Below are 18,611 nucleotides of genomic sequence, written 5' to 3'. Positions count from 1 at the left end.
CTGAAAACTGAATGCTTTTATACTAGCAAGAGCTGAGTGAAATCAGGAAACTGTCATGCTCATTGAGAAAAAGCAACAGCAGCCAGTGATTCTCCCCAGAAAAGAAGAGAGCTGTGCCAGGGTCCCATGCTCTTCCCCACTCTTGCAGACTCCCTCAGCCTGGGAGAGGCTCTGCAGCTCCTTGCATTGCAAACACAGATAACTGGGAAGTCCAACATTTGTGTCATAACATAGACCACAGACAACCCAAACTCATCATTAACAAAAGATTAGTAAAAGGGTATGTCTCAAACTTGGGACATAGACATCTTACCCAGCACTACTGAGAGATGTTTCTCTCTTATCGAGGGCCAATTCTGAAAGTAATTCCCAGTGTTTTTTCTTTTTAAAATGAAGCAGAGCCATGACCATCCTTGGAAGTAACAGAGATGGGTGTAATGCCACTGCTCGTGGCTAGGGAACACAGGAGGAAGAGACTAGGTTGCATGCTTTCCTTCCTCTCAGGGATTCAGACTTCCAGCTCATCCCTTGGAGCTACCCTGAGCCACAAGGCTGCTAGCAGGTTAAAAGAAGTGAGTTATTTCTTCATTTAAAGCTATTCCACTTGGCAGAGGAGAACAACCAGCTCAATGAGTCAGGAAAGCACGCATTGAACCTGTCCCCTCTTTTGGGCTGGGAACACCTAGGTTTCAGTATGCCTATCTAGTACCTGTTTGATATGAATACATGCCTTCACTGCCAGTGTCACTTCTGGGCTATTACAGCAACACTCCAATGTTGATGTGGCGATGATAGTTTATCTCTGATAATTAAAATATAGGCTAGGTTGTCCCTAATTTTATGTTCCTTTCTGACCCATCTATTTTTAATATGTAGGAGATGTTCCATCAGTGGGTGTCCCTCTCTTTAAAAGAAAACCATTTTGTATTTTAATTCCCTTCTGATTTAATCAAGTTCATCATCAAAAGCAGCACACATAGGTAGATGGTTTTGTAGCTACCCACAGAGTTTGTTCTGTGCAGTATTGCAGAGCTTACAAGAAGTTAGATAAAAAGTTAAGGAACCAAGTGGCATTAGACTGAAACTCTCTGTACATATAACACCAACAGAAACCTAGACCTCTTTGGTATGTGCTCAAATACAAGGCAAAATACTGAAATCTAGAACTTAAAATCAGAACACATCTCTAAATTTCACATCCTAGGCCACAAAATATCATAAATTTCACCTGAGATGTCCACAAGGAATTGAAAGTCAAAGTACTTTGGAAAAGTTCTGCCTAGACTTAAACTTGCAGTTTACCAATACATGGACAAAAGTAGTGAGTGTCTGAAGAGTTTGTGGTCTGACTCTGATTACATTAATAAACTAATTCACTAATACTAATCAATTTACCAGCCAGGAACTCTCTGCCTGCCAGCTTCTGAGAAAATCTCATAAGCATTTAAAAAGAGATGATTGATAGCATCTTTTCACCATTCTGGCCCTGGTTCAGTTTGTCCAGCTCCGTGAGACTCCTTGACATGTATACCTGGTGAACCAAGGGGCAAGCTAATGTTAATCAAGATGGATTCCTGCAGTGGTGGGCCGTGAGTCAACTCTGAGAATGGAAAGGTGAGTGGAGGGACAATGCTCTAACTCTATTAAAACTGCCTGACTTTAGAGTCATCTTTCAGTGTGTATAAAGATGGACTGAATCTTTCTTTTGTTCACTTCACCTACTGTTGGCTCTGACACAAGTATCTTCTATATACCCAAACAAATATATGTGTTTGTATTGAAGGCTGAAATATTTTTTCTTTCTGGAGAGGGTTGTGAGGCACTGGAACAGGCTGCCCAGGGAAGTGGTGGAGTCACTGTCCCTGGAAGTCTTCAAAAGACGTTTAGATGTAGAGCTTAGGGATATGGTTTAGTGGAGGGCTGTTAGCGTTAGGCCAGAGGTTGGACTCGATGACCTTGAGGTCTCTTCCAACCTAGAAAATTCTGTGATTCTGTGATTCTGTGATATGGCTTTGTTACTCTCATGTGGAAGAGTGAAGTCATGTTAAAGAGCACATGATATAGATGTGGATAATTAAAGGTTATATAAATGGTATATATAGGACGGAAACAGGGTATATATCTACATAAGGGAAAGCCCAACCCAAAATGTACATGGCCTTCTGCTATGCAGCAGCAGAAGAGGGTGCACAAAGAGTTAAGGAAAATATACACTACATTTACAGACTAGAGACAAAAAAGAGTAAGTTGATGGAAAGTAAGCTGTGAGAGGATAGAGAAAGACTAAGGGTCAGTCTAGCTATTACATGAGATGATAGTACTGAGGGAAAGCAAGGAGCTCTCTTATTGATCCAAAGCTGAGAACCAGCTCAGCAAGGCAAGCAAAATGTGGCTTCTAATACAAAGAGCAGAGTGAAGCTTAGACAAAGGCAGCTTACTTATTTGAACCTTTCTGTCTAAATGTAGTGAATAAAACTTAGAGGATAATGAGAAAACAGGTCCAGATCCTAACGGCTTGGAACTGGTATTTTTAATGAGCGAGTGTTTCCCATTATTTTGATTAGGTGTCTTAAAAGAGTGCAGCAGGTCTAGTGTATCAGGAATGTACTTTCTGGTGATACAGATAATCATATATTTCTGGGACTTTGAATTTGCTCAGATCAGTACATTTTGCTTTTCTAGTTCCATTAAGTAGACCAAGGATTAAAAAATATGAGGAAGCCAGCATTTCATTCCACTCAGAGTGCTTTTAAGGCTCCATATTCCCTTATTTTGAAATAAACCAGCTGTGGTTTTGTTGTAAATCAGAATCCCATTAAGGAAGACTAATTGATTCACCTTTTAATCAGGATGCAAGGAAGATTATTGTTTATCAGTTCACTACCAGGAACAGTTTTGGCACCTTAACAAATCTACTGAGCATCTTTAATATGAGGTAGAGAGATGTTTTCAGTTCATCTTGCTTTGACATCAGAATAGCTTAATACCTACTTCCTACGGAAAAATAATGCAATGCTATGGCCTCATTTTAGCCTTAACACCTGCAATTGTTTTGCTCATTTTAAATGACAGACTGATGACCTGTTAACATATTATACTATTTGCACTTAGTGTTCAAAATCTCAGTAAACTTGCTCAGCATTTTCTTCTACTGAAGTGTTTACAAAAGTTAATTTGCTTACACTCTGCAGTGCTATTCCTGCCTCTTTAAAAGTAAAAATGAATACACAGTCATAACCTCAGAAGAATCAAATATGATCATGAGCCTCCACTCCCACTCATTTCATAAGCCTGTATCTTCAAAATATTCTTTCACTATCCATCAAAATGCTATTTATTGTCTCCCTCTGTAGACATGGTTATTAGACATTTCATATATAATGCCTCATACATTTTCCCACTCAGAGGGGTTTAAGCTGTCAGCTAGGGGGTTTGAATAGCAAGTAGGAATAGATGAAGTTAATAACATTAACACTATAGTGGCATAATAAAAACTGTATTAAATATCTTGATATGTAAAACTGTATCAAATACCTTAATGTGAGCTGAATAGAAGCAGTCATTATCTTTTAAAGCTATTGTTTTCATAAACCAAGAGACCTCTTATTTAGCAAATTAGTCTCTACCAACGTTTTACTGTACCTGATGATTTCTTGTATTTAACAACATTCAAACATCCTTTTCTCTCCCAAGGCAAGTGAAGTACCAGGCTTCTGTTTCCTAGATGAGTTCAAATTAAGAATATTATGTACCTTACTTGGGCTGCATTTTGTGTTGTTCACTACTTCTGAAAAGTGGGACATCCTGGCTTGAATATTTAAATATTGATGTAAGAATTAGGCAGGTTGGAGTATTTCAGGTTTTGGAAGTATTTTTGTCAAATGTGGGAAAAACTGGGACATTTTCAGGCCTGTACTTCTTTCAAAAAACCACACGTGTTCATCAGCCTACATATCTCCAATCCAGAAAGGAGTCTGGGGGATAGAAGACAAGAGGTAAAATAGAGGATACCAAGAGCAAAATGCATCTCTTTCTTCCAAAATATCCTAAAGGAAGGAGTCAAGCTTTCACATGGGAAGTAGACACTCTGGAACATATACAGTAGAGAAGGTCAACCCCAATATTCTGCATCCCACAGCCACTGATTAGCTGGACTCTTGTCTTTCCTGAAAGACTGAAGAAGACTGATTTTACACTTGCAGAAGGAGACTTGCATATGTATGCATTTCTTTAAGGAAGAAAAAATATTTTTTTGCCCAGCTGTAGCTAGAAACATATTGCTAAATACAGGTTTGAAGCTTTCCCAGAAGCAAGCAAGCTATACAAAAGAGGTGAGGAGATTGTTTTGGAAGTTGGTTGTCTTTTGTAAAGCAAGGAAGATTATGCTGGGGGAGTACAAGTCAAAACCCAACTTAGGGACTCTGGGTCATCCTGAGAGAAGCCTGTCTTTATTCACTAACTCCAGGATGTCCTGAGAAGACCAGACAGCAAGGTTATATGCCTAAAATTAGGTACAATGAACATTCCCCAGCATACCTGTTGTTATTTCTGAATGCACTAAAGGTGGTATTTTAAGCTTCCCGGCAACACCAGCTACTGTATAGAAATCTGCAAAACACATGCCATCAGTTTTGAGAGAGTACTTCATCTTAGTGAAGACCTCTCTTTATAAAAGGATAGTACCATATGGCCCAGCATACCAGATCTAAGCTATATAAACTTATATAAGCTTCTGTTGCTGATGAACATCACAAGGACTTAGTCTAACTAAGGAACAGGATTTTGTTCTGAAAGAATTTGCCCAGATACCTGACTGACACTAATTTTCTCAGAAAATATGAGAATTGTGGTTAGTGAGGACCTCCATTTATTAAGAATTGAGCTCATCTTTTAGTAAAAAGATTATCCTTCATGTTCAGAAAAGCCCAAATGAACAAAACCAAACTCCTGGGGGTACATTTTTCTGAATTTGGCAGCAACCGTTCCTCAATAATTATGAATAAGTAAGGAGGAAATTATTAGTCTGTGAATTAAATATGGGCATGAACCCACTAGTTATCTCCTAAGCAGAAATTAGTGTTTTGTTATACTGAATTGATAATGATCATTGCTATATTTTATTAGATATAATAAGTTCTCACTCCTGTTTAAAATGGAAATTCATTTTCTGACTCAACATAGTATTTTTCATGCTGATTCAGCCATCTTTATACTTTTGTTATTGCATATAAAGCTGAAACAAAACAGGAAATGCATTTAAAGTCTGCATGTCAAATAAACAACCAGTATTGTGGTATTCCCTTGATTCTTTTCTCATGCTGAGAGATCTATAAAGAAACCTGTAGGAGAGAGGAGTGATTTTTATCCATGATTACCCCTGTTCCAGGAACCAACAGAAAGCATTCCTGATACGTATGGTGAGTTTGTCCTGCTCCACTTGTTCATTGCAGTTGTTTAACATGATATCAGCACGTCAAGACATGCAATGAAGGGGGGGGGGGGGGGGGGGGCATGTCTGGTGGGTCACCCAGTACATGAATCACATCAGGGGATCTGTAGCCAGTGGTGCCTACGACTGGGAGCTGGGAGCATGGGTGCCATTTGCGGGAGGCAAATGACTTTGGCCTTTGCAAGTCTGTGTGAGCACTAAAGAGTTTAGAGAAACGGGAATTGAGAAGAGCGCCTACGTACCCTTTCATCTATAGAAAATTAGACCAAATACAACTGACTGAAGGCTGTGTTGATGATGCTTAGACTACCTGAGGGCACAGTGTTCAGAAAGAGCCCATGAGGCCAAGAAAGAGCTGAAACAGTTATGCTTGGGCTGGAGTGAAGAGGCATTTTGTGGGAGAGGGACATTCTTACTAAAGGGGACCTGCTCTGTTAACATTTGCACTTTTTTTTTTTTTTTTCAGTTTTCAGCTTGTTTCCCATAAGCAGGTTTTTAGAGCCTCTAGAGCCTGAGACTAGAAGTTGATGTATCTTGTCTTGACCTCTGATCTTGGTGGCATCTGTCCACAAATGTCCCACAGAAGAGCTGTGCTCATGCTGCTGAAGTCCACGATCCAGCAGAACTCCTTTCTCCAGAGAGCAGGATGACAGAGAAGATAGTGCCAGAGGAGTGGGACATGGAGATACTGGTGCCTGCCTGTATCCCTTCTTCCACTTGCAAGGGCCACACTTTTCTGCGCTGAAGTAAAGGAGTATGCTCTCTGAAGCTAACCACACTACAACATCATTTTTTTGACCAAGGTCAGAAGATGTTGCTGTTTTGATAAACAGATTCAGCCCACAGAGAGTGTAGTAGCACTGTATAAATTGGGCAGCTTGTGCTTTCTGTGATGTTTAGGGTACAGGATACTGCTTTTCACTGCCAGTAATCTAATACCTATGTTCTGTCTTCTGGGTGCACACATAGTCAACCAAATTTCTTTCAAAGGTCAGAATGCTTCTGCCATTCTGAAGCATATAGGTTTTCCTTCTTTATTGTGGAAGGAGTAATGCAGTTCACTCATAAGAGAGAAACAGCAATATGTTTTATTGATATAATATAGTGATTTAACAAAGCTTGATTGTAATTAGACAGTGACTTAATGAAATTCACTGGCAAGGTACACTCATTTGTTCACCATGTAGGGTTAAACACGCTTGTTCAGGAGACCTTCCTGTTGAGTCATGAGGTTCAGAGTGGACCCCCTTCCTTTCTAAATGGAAGAGATAAGGAGCTTAGGTGCAGCTGAATGCACTCCTAGTCCTATGTGGTCAGTGGTTTATGTCTAAAGGACTATGTATGCACAATCAAACTCAGATATAATTTTCCTGAAGCTTATAAAGTTTAGCAAACCATTGGTCACTTACCAAGAATCTGTAGTGGCAAGGAATTTCTTCATATCAAGGTGGAAGGGATCTCTGCAGCAGATTAACCTGGAGAGGCATCCCTACTCAAGGGGAGATCTTGCTGTTCAGCCCACTGCCATGCAAGAGAGCACAAAGGACTCTGGGGCTTCTCACTATTTATGGAGTAAGATGATTGACTTACAGTCATATTTGCATACCAAATGCAGATGTTAGTTTCTTCCAAATTTGGCTTGAGTCATTATCTATCTCCCCTGTGTAAGCCACTGTGAGCCAGATGGCATACATCATGACTGCCACTGGTGGTTATCACTTGAGCAATGTTACGGGAAATAAAGCTGGGAAGGTGTGTGTGTGGGAGAGAGCACACAATCACACTCCTGTGTTCTTATGAACTGAACATGTTCTAGCTAAGTAGTATGTCCACCTGAGCTTTCAGGCAGCACTACTGGTCTGGTTTTAGTAGGGTATGCTTCCATAGGACCTTTAGTGCTTTAACTTTCTCTGTTTATGCAGTGGCATTCTCATGTTTTCTAATTAGGATTTGATAGAGGTGAGAGTTCACAAGTGGGTCTGCACTGTATACTTTGGTCCCAAAACCTAGCCCTGCAATCCTTTTAACTTGCTATTATGTTTGAACCATGCATATATGTGCACAGGTCAAGCCAAGATGTGCACAGCTGCAGTTGGTAAGCTGTTCCCTGCAGGAGAAAGACAATTTCAGAATAGCTTTGGTCACTGGCACAAATATGACCAGTAATCTTGTTCCAAAAACTTCTTCTGTTGGCAGTTCTGGAACTTGCAGCTATAAGAAACTTGGCAAGGCTCAGGAGCCACTTTAGATAGTCATATGCTAGTTTATTACTTCAGCTGAGATGCAGCTGTTGAGAGTGTGAGCTCCTGGATGGTATGAACCAGTGCTGAAAGTAGTTAAGCAGCTTGTTTTGCTTTGCACATGTAAGTCTTTCTCATCACTTCTTTGCTCTTAGCTCTCATCTTCATGTCCTGAGTTCCTGGATTTCTTTGGGTATTCTGCCTGGTGCTTAGACCACACATTAGAGGTGAGAAAAATTCACCCAGAAGGGCTATCTAATCTTTCTCCTCTGTGGGTTTGTTTGCCTCTGAACAAATAAGAAAAATAAAAAAGTCTAGAGAAGGTCTGAAGATGGAGTCTTGAATTGATGGCAGGAACATCTAACAGCTTTCTGGCCAGGAGTGTATTATCAGACACCAATCTATGGTCCTTATGGGAATGTCTCTATCTCTTGATTTCCTGCTGTGGTGCTGCCTGTTCACATATTTCTAGGAGAGGGCTGCAGCTTCTCTGCAGATCCCAGTAAGTGTGCTGGGTCTGGCTGGGATGGAGTTAACTTTCCCTGCAGCAGCCCATCCAGTACTGTGCTCTGCACTTGTAGCTAGAACAGCAGTGGTATCACTCCGGTGTTGTGTCTACTTCTGCAAAGTACTGGCACCACACCAGGACTCCCTCCACCCCCCCTTCCCAGGAGCCAGCAGGCTGGGGGTGGGCAAGAGGTGGGGAAGGGACATCACCAGGGCAGCTGACCTAAACCAACCAAAGGGATATTCCATGCCATATGATGTCACACCCACAATAAAACTTGGGAAAGTAGAAGAATGGGAGGCTCTCGTTATGAAAATATCCATCCTCCCAAACAACTGCCATGTGTATTGAGGCTCTGCTTCCTGGGACATGGCCACTCATCGTTTGTTGATGGGAAATAGAGTAATTTCTTTTCTCTCTCTGTGCTTCCATGAGGCCTTCCTTTGCTTGCTTTTTTTTTTTTTTTTTCTTTCTTTTTTTTCTTTCTTTCTTTCTTTCTTTCTTTTTATTTATTTATTTATTTTTATTTTTCTCCCTCTTCCTTTGCCCTTTAATTAAATCATCCTTATCTCAACCTGTGAATTTTATTATTTTTATTATTATTTTTTTCTTTCCAGTATACTTTCTTCTTCCCCTCTTCTTCTAAGGAGGGGTAGTGAGAGAGCGGTTGTGGTGGAGTTCAGCTGCCCAGCAAGGTAAAAACCACCACAGAGAGACAGGGAGACCTGCTCAGCCTACCATCCCAAGCAAGACATAAAGCCATAGCCCTCCTAAGTACCTGTGTGCTTGCACTTCCTAGTAGAATTTCACTGAAGGAAAATGTCTTGAAAAGTGCTTTCCTCTGCATTTAGATGTATGTCATGTCCTCTTCTTTATGCAAGAGAAATGTGAGAAGGTTGCATTCCTTCAGCCCCTGTGACCTTGAGTCCCACTAGCAACATCAACAAAGACAGCTGAGTGCCCAGGATGGCTACTGCGGTACTCCCTTCACTTTCTATCATAGTTCATTCCCTTTATTCTTACTTCCTCTCTTCCCATCTCTAATACTATGATATAGTATCAAAAAGCTGCTCAGAAACCATGATGATGAGCACAACACAGAAATGCTGGGGGTACACCAATGCAACCTTGTGAACTTGTTTCAACTGAATGCTAGAGGACTGTAATGTCACCAAAGGTATGGTGACACTTTTTCCTTTGGAGCACCTGGTCTATGAATCAGACTTCAAAATTGGATATTAGTGTTGTGAATGTGGCTTCTACCTATTAATTCCCAAGTTCCCTAAAGTGCTGTGCATTGTCACAGTGTGACATTGTGTTAATCACTACTGTATTTCGCCTCGTGCCTCATTTAATAGAGCTTTGTTGAATAAGCCAAAAAGCAAAACCCAGGTAGCTTTCCAATTACAAAGCACCTAAATGATATACATGCTAGCTTAGCCAGTGTTCAGTGTTCATTTTCTTTTTGTTCTTTTTTTTTTTTTTTTTTTTTTCACAGCACTTAATTTGCCTTCATCAGGAGAGATGCTAATTGTCAATAATTGTTGCTTGTCCACATGAATGAACAAGGAGATCCACACTGGATGCCACTGAGGAGCCTGTGGGCTTGGCATAAAAATGCTAGGCATCCCTTACTGAGAAAAGAAGAGCTCATGTTGCTGCAATATTTGGTTTGCTTTCATTCCCTCATTTATCACAAATGTTTACTGAGCATTGCTATTATCTGTCATGGAGGCTGGAACTAGTTCATTTTCATCTCTCGGCTCTCTTGCAATTCTCTGCTGCTAGCTGTCTCAGGTACTACAACAATATGAAAACAAATTAGTGTTCATAGGTTCTCCTTCAGCCTTCAGATTTTTTTGGTTGTTTTCTTTTGTCTCCACTGCAGTACAGGTGGCATGAATTTCATTGATCACAACAGACTGTAGGTTTCCTTTATAGCATTATTTGAAATAAATAGTAGCTTCTGGGTAGCTAATACATTTAATTTTGTCCTGGGCAGCATTTCTTTCTGCAAGAAAGTGTTAACAGTGGAAAATGAGACCTGAAACTTTTTAGATACAGGAATACTTTGTGAATTACGGGGCATTTGGGGTCAGAGTCCCTGCTGCAGCCGAGGTCTGCTGGGGCCAGAATTGCCAGGAAGCCAATTATGAAGGATTTGTGTCTGGTTGCAGCAGCCTGGGGATTGCTGCAACCTGAGCTCAGCTGGCTCTGCTTCCCCAGGGAGAGCAAGCCTGCTCCAGAGAGTGCCAGCACACGTGTGCTGCCTGTCTTCCTTCTCACCTTGCTGTTCAGAGCTGTGCAGAGGGGAGAGCAAAGAGGCAGAGGGGGACCCAGTTTACCAGAACAAAGCAGTTTCTGGCTCTACGTGTTTGCCACTGAGAGTTAGGCTGGTCTTTGTTGTGCATACTCTGTAGTCCATTGGAACTATACTTATGCTGTCTCTGGGCAAGTTTGGGTTTAATTCTTGAGACCTCTATTACTCAAGACATCTGCAACCACACAGTATTTATGTATAATATTTATGCTCATCAGTGAGCCCCACCCAACCACAGACCTCCCCATACCTGAGAAGTTCTGCTTGAAGAAACTACATGCTTTCTTAAGGTTTGACTAAGGACGGAGTAAAAATGTAAGAGCTATAAGGATGACTGAGGAATATGTATTGAAATAAACACTTGAGGCCAGAGTATATTTTCAAAGGAGAGCCCATTTGCCCATCTGGTCTAAATGCCCATTTAGCTGGCTCTGCATCAAGCATGGCAATGTCCCTGCATCAAATCTGGCACATCCCTGAAAAAGCAGTTTGTCTGATATATCATGTTTCCTAGCTGATTCTGTTTGTGCATTTGGCTCCAATTAAAGGGCTCCTTGGTAGCCAAAATAATAGCATCAATATCCATACCTGTTTGTCTTGAAATAAAGGCAGAGTACCATACCACTGTGTGAAAGAAACAGATATGATTGTATAGTACAGAGATACAACAAAGCAACATGCTTCTCTGAAAGGACCAGTAAAGTAAAGAAAGTGGGAAGATGTTTAAAAACCATAAAAGATATGGACTGTGCAGGGAAATAAACACCAATGTTTAGGATGCACCAAATTTCAAAACATCAGAAAGAGATGATATAGTAATCTGCAGAAAGGTGTTATTAGCATTTATAAATGATGGCTGATGCTTCACAAGTCAACTGCATAAGCACTGCATATGAAGATACATATTTATGTGTCATAATTGAGGGTTTAACTGATTGTCTCAGACAGGCAACATGACTGAACTGGTGCTGCTGTAAGACTGGGGGCCTCCTCTGCTCTCTAGACTGTTTTTCTAGCTTTGCTTCCAGCCTGTTGTGAAATTGTAGGTTTGGATTTGGTTTAATTGCTGTTTTTAGACCTTCCCACCCCTCTTCATGAATAAAAGCACTTTGCATGGCTTTCTGGAGTACCTAGATGTAAGAAAGAATGAAGAAACTCTAAAAGAGATTTCAGGGGAGAAAGGGAGCACAGGAGGTCATACAGAAATTGGAAAAGGGAAAAGACAGACTCAGTATGGAAGATGATGGGAAGAAAAGGTGCTTTGAATACTATAGAAATGAAACAGTGATATAACTCTTACACTTCTGATTTTACATGTTATCTTTGAATGTTCACTCAAATTAGTTTAGCCTACTCAGTTTAAGTATGGACTAATGATAGCTCTTTATGTATCTGTAATGGTTTTTGTTGCTACGTATGGATATATGTTTTATAGAAATACAGTGGGGAGGTGAACGCACTTGTGTAGCTGCAGCTGACTGCAGTAGTTAGACATGTATTTATACCTCTATACTGATACAAGCAGGGCTGTATCCATTAAATCCATTTATGTCTGAAAAAAGCTGCATAGTGGGTCACATATGGAAAATCAGATCCCTTTAGTTATCAAGATATATTGTTTTGTTTCCTGTTTTTAAACGAAGCTGGTAAGTATGCAAAATTGTCAGTGTATATGAAATGCTGAATTATGACAGCACTTGAATATACTCACTTAGTCAGGACACTGTCTCCTCTATAACTGCCAGACTGATTACGGTGAAAGTTGCAATTGTGCAGACACACATCACCAAGTTCATGGATTTCTTAAACCTTGCCTAATCCCTGGTTTGAGGGTGTGTCAGACAGCACCTCTGTAAACCCCTTGTTAAAGTCTCCATTTCACCTTTCTTTTATTACTTATGCTCTGATATTCAGTTTATCCATCAGCTTTCTGTGATAAGCTAGTCTGGAAGTTCAGGACTGTGTCTGTTTGATTCTGAACGATTTGTCTTTCAAGTGCCAGCTTTGGCCAAACTATCTGCAATAGCAGCTTTTAGAAATCCTGAGCATTTTCCAGTGCTGGCAATGCAGATGTTACAGAGAAAACACATTCAGCTTTCTTCTGGCTTTCAGTCCAAAAGAGCACTTGGGGCTTGCTCCTGCTCTGCTGTGCTGCAGGAGAGCATGAGGTTTTCTCCTTCAAGGTTGCTTCTGAATAGGATGAAATAAAGTAGGTGAGAAGTAATATATTTTTGTCTTTCTGTGATTAAATATATATCCTGATCTATATACCTATCTAATGATCTGATACACAAAACCAAGCTAATTCCCACCTTTGTTAGCTAAAAAGAAACATAATTTCCAAGTGACCAGTGAGAATTCATACCAAATTTGCCATATTCACTGAATTTGGCATCCCCCTCAACCCAGACCCTCTGCCTGGCACGACTTCTTGATTTTAGGGAGAAATAAGTTAGGTCTTTTTCTGCCAGTGGTGCTGGTTAACATTGCCCATGTCTGATCCCACCCCACTGACTGCAGCAGGAGGCAGTTTAACTAGTTGTTTCCTCATGAGTCCTACCTTTGGCAAAGTTTTCTGTGTTTTTTCCTTACATGCTGTGAAGTGGTTAACGGTGTTGGCATTTTAAAGTGCTCAGCCTTGAAGAGAGAAATCAGCCCTCCCTATACAGCTTTCACTGTGAACAATATAAGAAAAGATCTCTCTCCCTCTTTCTGTCATTGCAGCTTGCTGCAGTAGGTTGTAGCTTTTCAATAAAATCTGCATCTCTGCATGTTATCTGCTTGCCGTGCTGTGTACTGTGCTGTTCTTCCATAGTATCATATTTCTCTGGGTAATTCAGGCTGCTTTTAAACAAATTACTCAGTCCTGCCATGTCCTTTCTGTTTAGAGAAAAAAAGGAAAAAAGAAAAACAAAACAAAACAAAACATTTTTGATGTTTGTTCAAAACAACAACAAAAATAATTCCTTGGTTTGGAGCAAGCAGGTTTAACGGCTGCCCATCCTAGAATATTTCATGCAGATCTCTGCACTTGCACTGACACTAGACACTGCACACTGGATGCATCTGAGCCTGTGCCTTGTTTGTTCTGGAGACTGTGGTTTTATGGGTGTCTTAACCCTTTGCACCCAACATCTATAGAAGGTCTGAGAGAGCCCTATCCTTTGGCTTCTTTGCACTGTTTTGATGACATAAAGCAGACACACAGCTAACGAATCCAGCCCCTTCAGCAAAAGGGACTTGGAAAGTGGCTGATGGGAAAGATCCCATGCTCCAGCTGCCCTAGGGTAGACAGGAAAATAACTGTAGTCTTCAAGTACTCTTGGCTTTCTCTTCAGCCAAGAAGCTTAGACCTAACAGCTGAATGCTGAGTTAAGTGAACATCTCCTACTGAATTTTGAAAATTATTTAAGTGCCTTCATATTTATTTTTTTTTTCCCATGAAAATTGTTGGAATATATGTTCATAGGTTCTGAAAGAAAAAAACAAAACACCAACCAACACCTCCTCCCCCCCCCCCAAAAAAAAAAAAAAAAAAAAGAACAAAAAAGAAAAGAAACCATAGGCCTTTGTATGTAACAATATTTTAATTGTCATCAATACAGGAAAAGTGAAAAGTTGACTATATGTAAACAGTTTCCACATGTTGCTTCTGTTCTTCACCTGGCATTTAATGTCAAGGGGTCTCCCTCTGTAAACGAGACCCTAATGAAAATCTACATTGTCAGTGCAGGGGCTTACACACTTAAATGGTTTGGCCATGATATGTGAGTGATTTACAAATATCCATATGCTGTGCCTCTTGAATACATTTTTTTCTGTAGCATAGTTTGCTCCCACAACCATGGGGAATGGTTTTAATTACACCTGGAGATCCCAGACAAGGGAAGGAGATTTTCTGTGAGGCTTCTTAAGATCATAATTGTCGATGGGATTTATTTTACCCAGCTGCAAGCTAGATGTCTCATGTAGGGCAATTATCTGAGTTTATTCTCTAAGTGAGAGAGAAATTGACATTTCCAGTGGGATTTCCTCCTATCTTTAAATAAAAACAGGTGAAACGAATCATACACTAAAATTATTTCTACATATCTACTGCCCAAAGAAAGAATCGAGACGATTTTAGATGCAGCTAGGTGAGATACTGTAGGGTGGTTGGTTAGGATGGCTTGTCTTTTGAGACATGTTTGTGCTTACTTGTAATTTGTGTTGGTGTATTTCATAGCCCTGAAACTGGTGGAGATACTAGAGCTATGTGCTATTGGTCCAAGAACTCTGGTCCCCTCGGTCCTACCAGCCATACAAGGGCTGGTAGTCTGAGCTGGCCTGGGGCTGCGAGCTCTAGGACGTTACCTGGGGAGTTCTGTCAGTAACAGGCTTGAAGGCCAAGTCTTTCACTTCAAAAGAGTTGGGACTTTCCCTCTGTGTGGATCAGGGGCAGAAAATGCACTGAATTTTAGGACAATGTTGATAGTAACACCTCCTTGTTCAGCTGCTGTTTAAAATCCTATTTTAAAATGTTGACAGACAAGTTTTTCTGTTGCCTTTTTTTTTTTTTCCCCCCCTCATGTATTTATAGTCAGTTAAAATACTGTATTTTTTTTTCCTAACACCTATATGTTTCTGTGTCATGTCTCTCATTTGTGGCCTTATTTTTAGTTTTCCAGGAATGGTAACTGTTTTCACGCTAATGGGAGACACTGGTCTTAGTCTTTCTAGAAAATGCAATTACCTCTGTACAGAAAACAGGATATGTTAAAGGAAGCTCCGCTTCGTTTCTCACACTAGCAATTGCAGAAGTTTTAGTCTGGGGCTTGCATAAGAACAGAACATTCCTAGCTTGACTCTGGAGTTTTCTTTTGCTCAAAAAGAGCAAGTTTGGATTTGTTGGTTTATTTATTTATTTATTTTTAAGTACAGAGGATGAGAAAAGAGAAAAACACACTCTCCACTGGGAAAGCAGAAAAAATTTGAAATGAAGCCAATGAAAGATAACAAGCATAGGAGACTACAATACAGTTTAATTTTGTTAATTTTCAAATGATTATGCATATCTCTTTAAATAGTTATCCAAAGTTCTCCCTCTACCCAAAATGATTCTCTTCTCTGTTTTGGAACTTGCCAGAAATAAGAAGTAAGAAAAAAATTGCAATTCTGAACTTCCTTAAGCTGTTTAAATCCAGATCTGTTGTCTAGGGAATCACCTCATTTCCTCCTAAAATCTTTTACATTACATAGAAGCCTTTTGGTCCAGCATAACAATTTACTGTGAACATTATTTCAGAGCTATCTGGCTTAGATCCTGGTGATTTATATAATGTTAATGGAAAGTCACACTTGACTGAAATGGGAGTTCAATAGCCAAATAACTCCATCCTCCTTTCTTCCTTTCTAAGCATAAGAATAAGGCCACAGGAGGGACTGGAGGAAGAGAACCTACTCTGCAAGCCTGACCCAACACATTTGAGAAGCTGGGTGGCCTTTGGACAAGTCATGTTTTTTCTTCTCCCACTTCTGGTTCCACTTTGCTTGTCAGACAAAGGCTAGACTTGGATTCTGTTACACTGCAAAAGGTTGCTGAACACCAGGGAGAGTCTGAGATCCCATGCATTTTATGGACAGCTCCCTGTCTCTAAAACACATTCATCTGACTGTGTTTTTGCCAAAACAAACAAACAAAAAAACCCACAGAATTTTATATATATATATATATATTTATTTTCCATGTTAAATGCTTTTCATTTTATTTTAACCTACAAACTAAGAGTGATATGGTCATAAGGAATCTACCTAATTATCCTTAACTGTTTGACCAATGATCAGTGTATAACAGTTTGGGTGGGGTAATGTAACTACTGGGACTTGTTCATACTCTTGTACAAGTTTGGTTAATACATCTCAGTAGATCAGAAAATGGTTAATAAAATTGTTTTAAGATTGCTGAAGATGAGAGCAAATGACTTTTGATTACCCTTCCTCTTTTTGCTTTATTGTACATTGCTTGCTTGATGAGGCTAGTTGCCTTTAAAATGAACATTGCTTGCTTGATGAGGCTAGTTGCCCTTAAAATGAACTCTAAATTCATTTTACTTGAACATGGGATCAGCTTGTAAGTTGCCAATCCGAGCAGCAGTTTCACTGTAGCATCTCTTACATAGTTGGACTTGGAGAGTTGCTACTGTCTCCAGCAATTTGTTCTATTTCATAGCACAAAGTAACCTTCAATTGTAGGGATTATCTCCCTTACAGTTTTAGAAACTCTGGGCTTTCTTGAAGACAGTGTATGAATGTACACAGATGCACACACACTCTACCAACCACAGCAACCTATCTTGTTTCTTGGTTGTCTGCTAGAGGGCAATGTTCTGCACCCATAGCAGAGGTGCTATGATAAGGACACTTGAGTGTCAATTAGCAGAATGGCTGGAGGTAAAGGTAAAGGTTTTGTTGCTGTGAAAAGATGCTTTGACATATACATATGATACAAGACATAAGTAGAAGAAAACAGATCATTCATAACCAATATCGGAGACCTGTTCAGCTTTTGCAGACTTTCTCCAACATTGTAGAGTTTATCAGTGTATTGTGTTTACATGGAAGGTTTTAGCAGCAGGGGTGAGGTTCAGTGGTTGCCTCTGTTAGAAGAGACTCGGGCAGCCACTGTGCTGCAAAGAACTCCAGCTCTCTGCAGAACAGACCCAAAGCTGACCAAAGCTGAGCCCATCAGCCAAGCTGGTGCCTCTGGGAAAATATATTTAAGAAAGGTTAAAAATCATTTTGTGACAACTGTGAGAGAGGAGTGAGGAAACAAAACAGTGTGAAAAAAAAATCCCGCAAATACCAAAGTCAGAGAAGGAGAAAGAGTGAGAGGTTGTCTGGAAGCTGATTAAGGTCAACCCACCACAACAGGTGATTATTCTGCCTGTGAAATACCTTTTTGATGTTCTTGTATAACTGGTGATTTTGGACTCTTATTTTTCTTCCATTTATTCTATCCCCAGAAGCTTTGCAAAATCTGTAAAACTCCTCCTGCCAACCCCTCTTCAGTCTGCCAAACAATGAAGAAACTTAATCCCCTAAAACTCCCCTCCTCAGAGTCTGTATATGGTTACACCCTTCTGGAGTTGTGCTTGTAAAGATGTTTTTTACTACATTAATCTGGGGATCAATTTTTTATTTATTTTTATTTTTTTAAAGAGCAAAACAACTCTTATAACAAAGTTGTGTGTGAGTCAAAGGAATTCCCTTCTGTAAAATATTGTTGATTTTTTTTTTTTCATTCCATACTTAATTGTTCTCAATCTTATTCTGGAAATGAAATGATGTAGAAATTATCTGCACAACCCAGGAGCCACCTTCAGTGGTACTCTTGCTAAGAAATTTTTTTATTTTTTTTTATTATTTGCTGAGGTGAAATTTTAAAGCAGGAACCTGCACTATGAAAAGTCTGCATTACAATGAAGAGGGAATGCCAAACCCTATGAAGTTCCCAGCACACATCTGGACAGGCATTTCTGTTTTGTGATTGACAATCTGAGGCTCAACATTGCTCAAATTTTAGGTTAGGATCACCTTTTAAAGCAGCTATGATTTCAGATAAAACATGAAAGTGGAGGGAAATAACAGACTAACCTGCAGGATTCACAGGTTTGTCCTGAGCAATATTAAGCTCACTACAGGGAAGGGATGGAGTTTCTCAAAGCAGAGATGAGAAAAGAAGAAAGAAGAGAGATTCTGTGAACTGAGGAACACATGAGAAAGCAAATGCTGCAGTGAGAGGTGAAGGCCTGAAGTAATCTTGAGCTAGGTTTCTTCAAACCTCCCCTACTGAAATCTGAAGGAAAACCAACTTCCTTTCTAATATGATAGTTCCTGCTTTAACTACCTCAAGTGGACACATACAGTTATGGCAGTAAAGTGAAAAGGCGGAAGAAATGTCAAGTACCCCCGATACAGCATGCAGTCCTAGTTTCTGCTCCTTTTTCTGGGCCCCATTTGGGAGGCAGACTGTGATATGTTGCTGTCTGGAGAGACACAAACACAACTCTCCCGATTTATAATGGGTTCAGATATGATCTGGGAGCTTCTGCCACT

The sequence above is a fragment of the Aythya ferina genome (genome assembly GCF_964211825.1).
Source record: "Aythya ferina genome assembly, chromosome: 1".
NCBI classification, from domain to species: domain Eukaryota; kingdom Metazoa; phylum Chordata; class Aves; order Anseriformes; family Anatidae; genus Aythya; species Aythya ferina.
Note: the sequence above shows the minus strand (reverse complement) of the source record.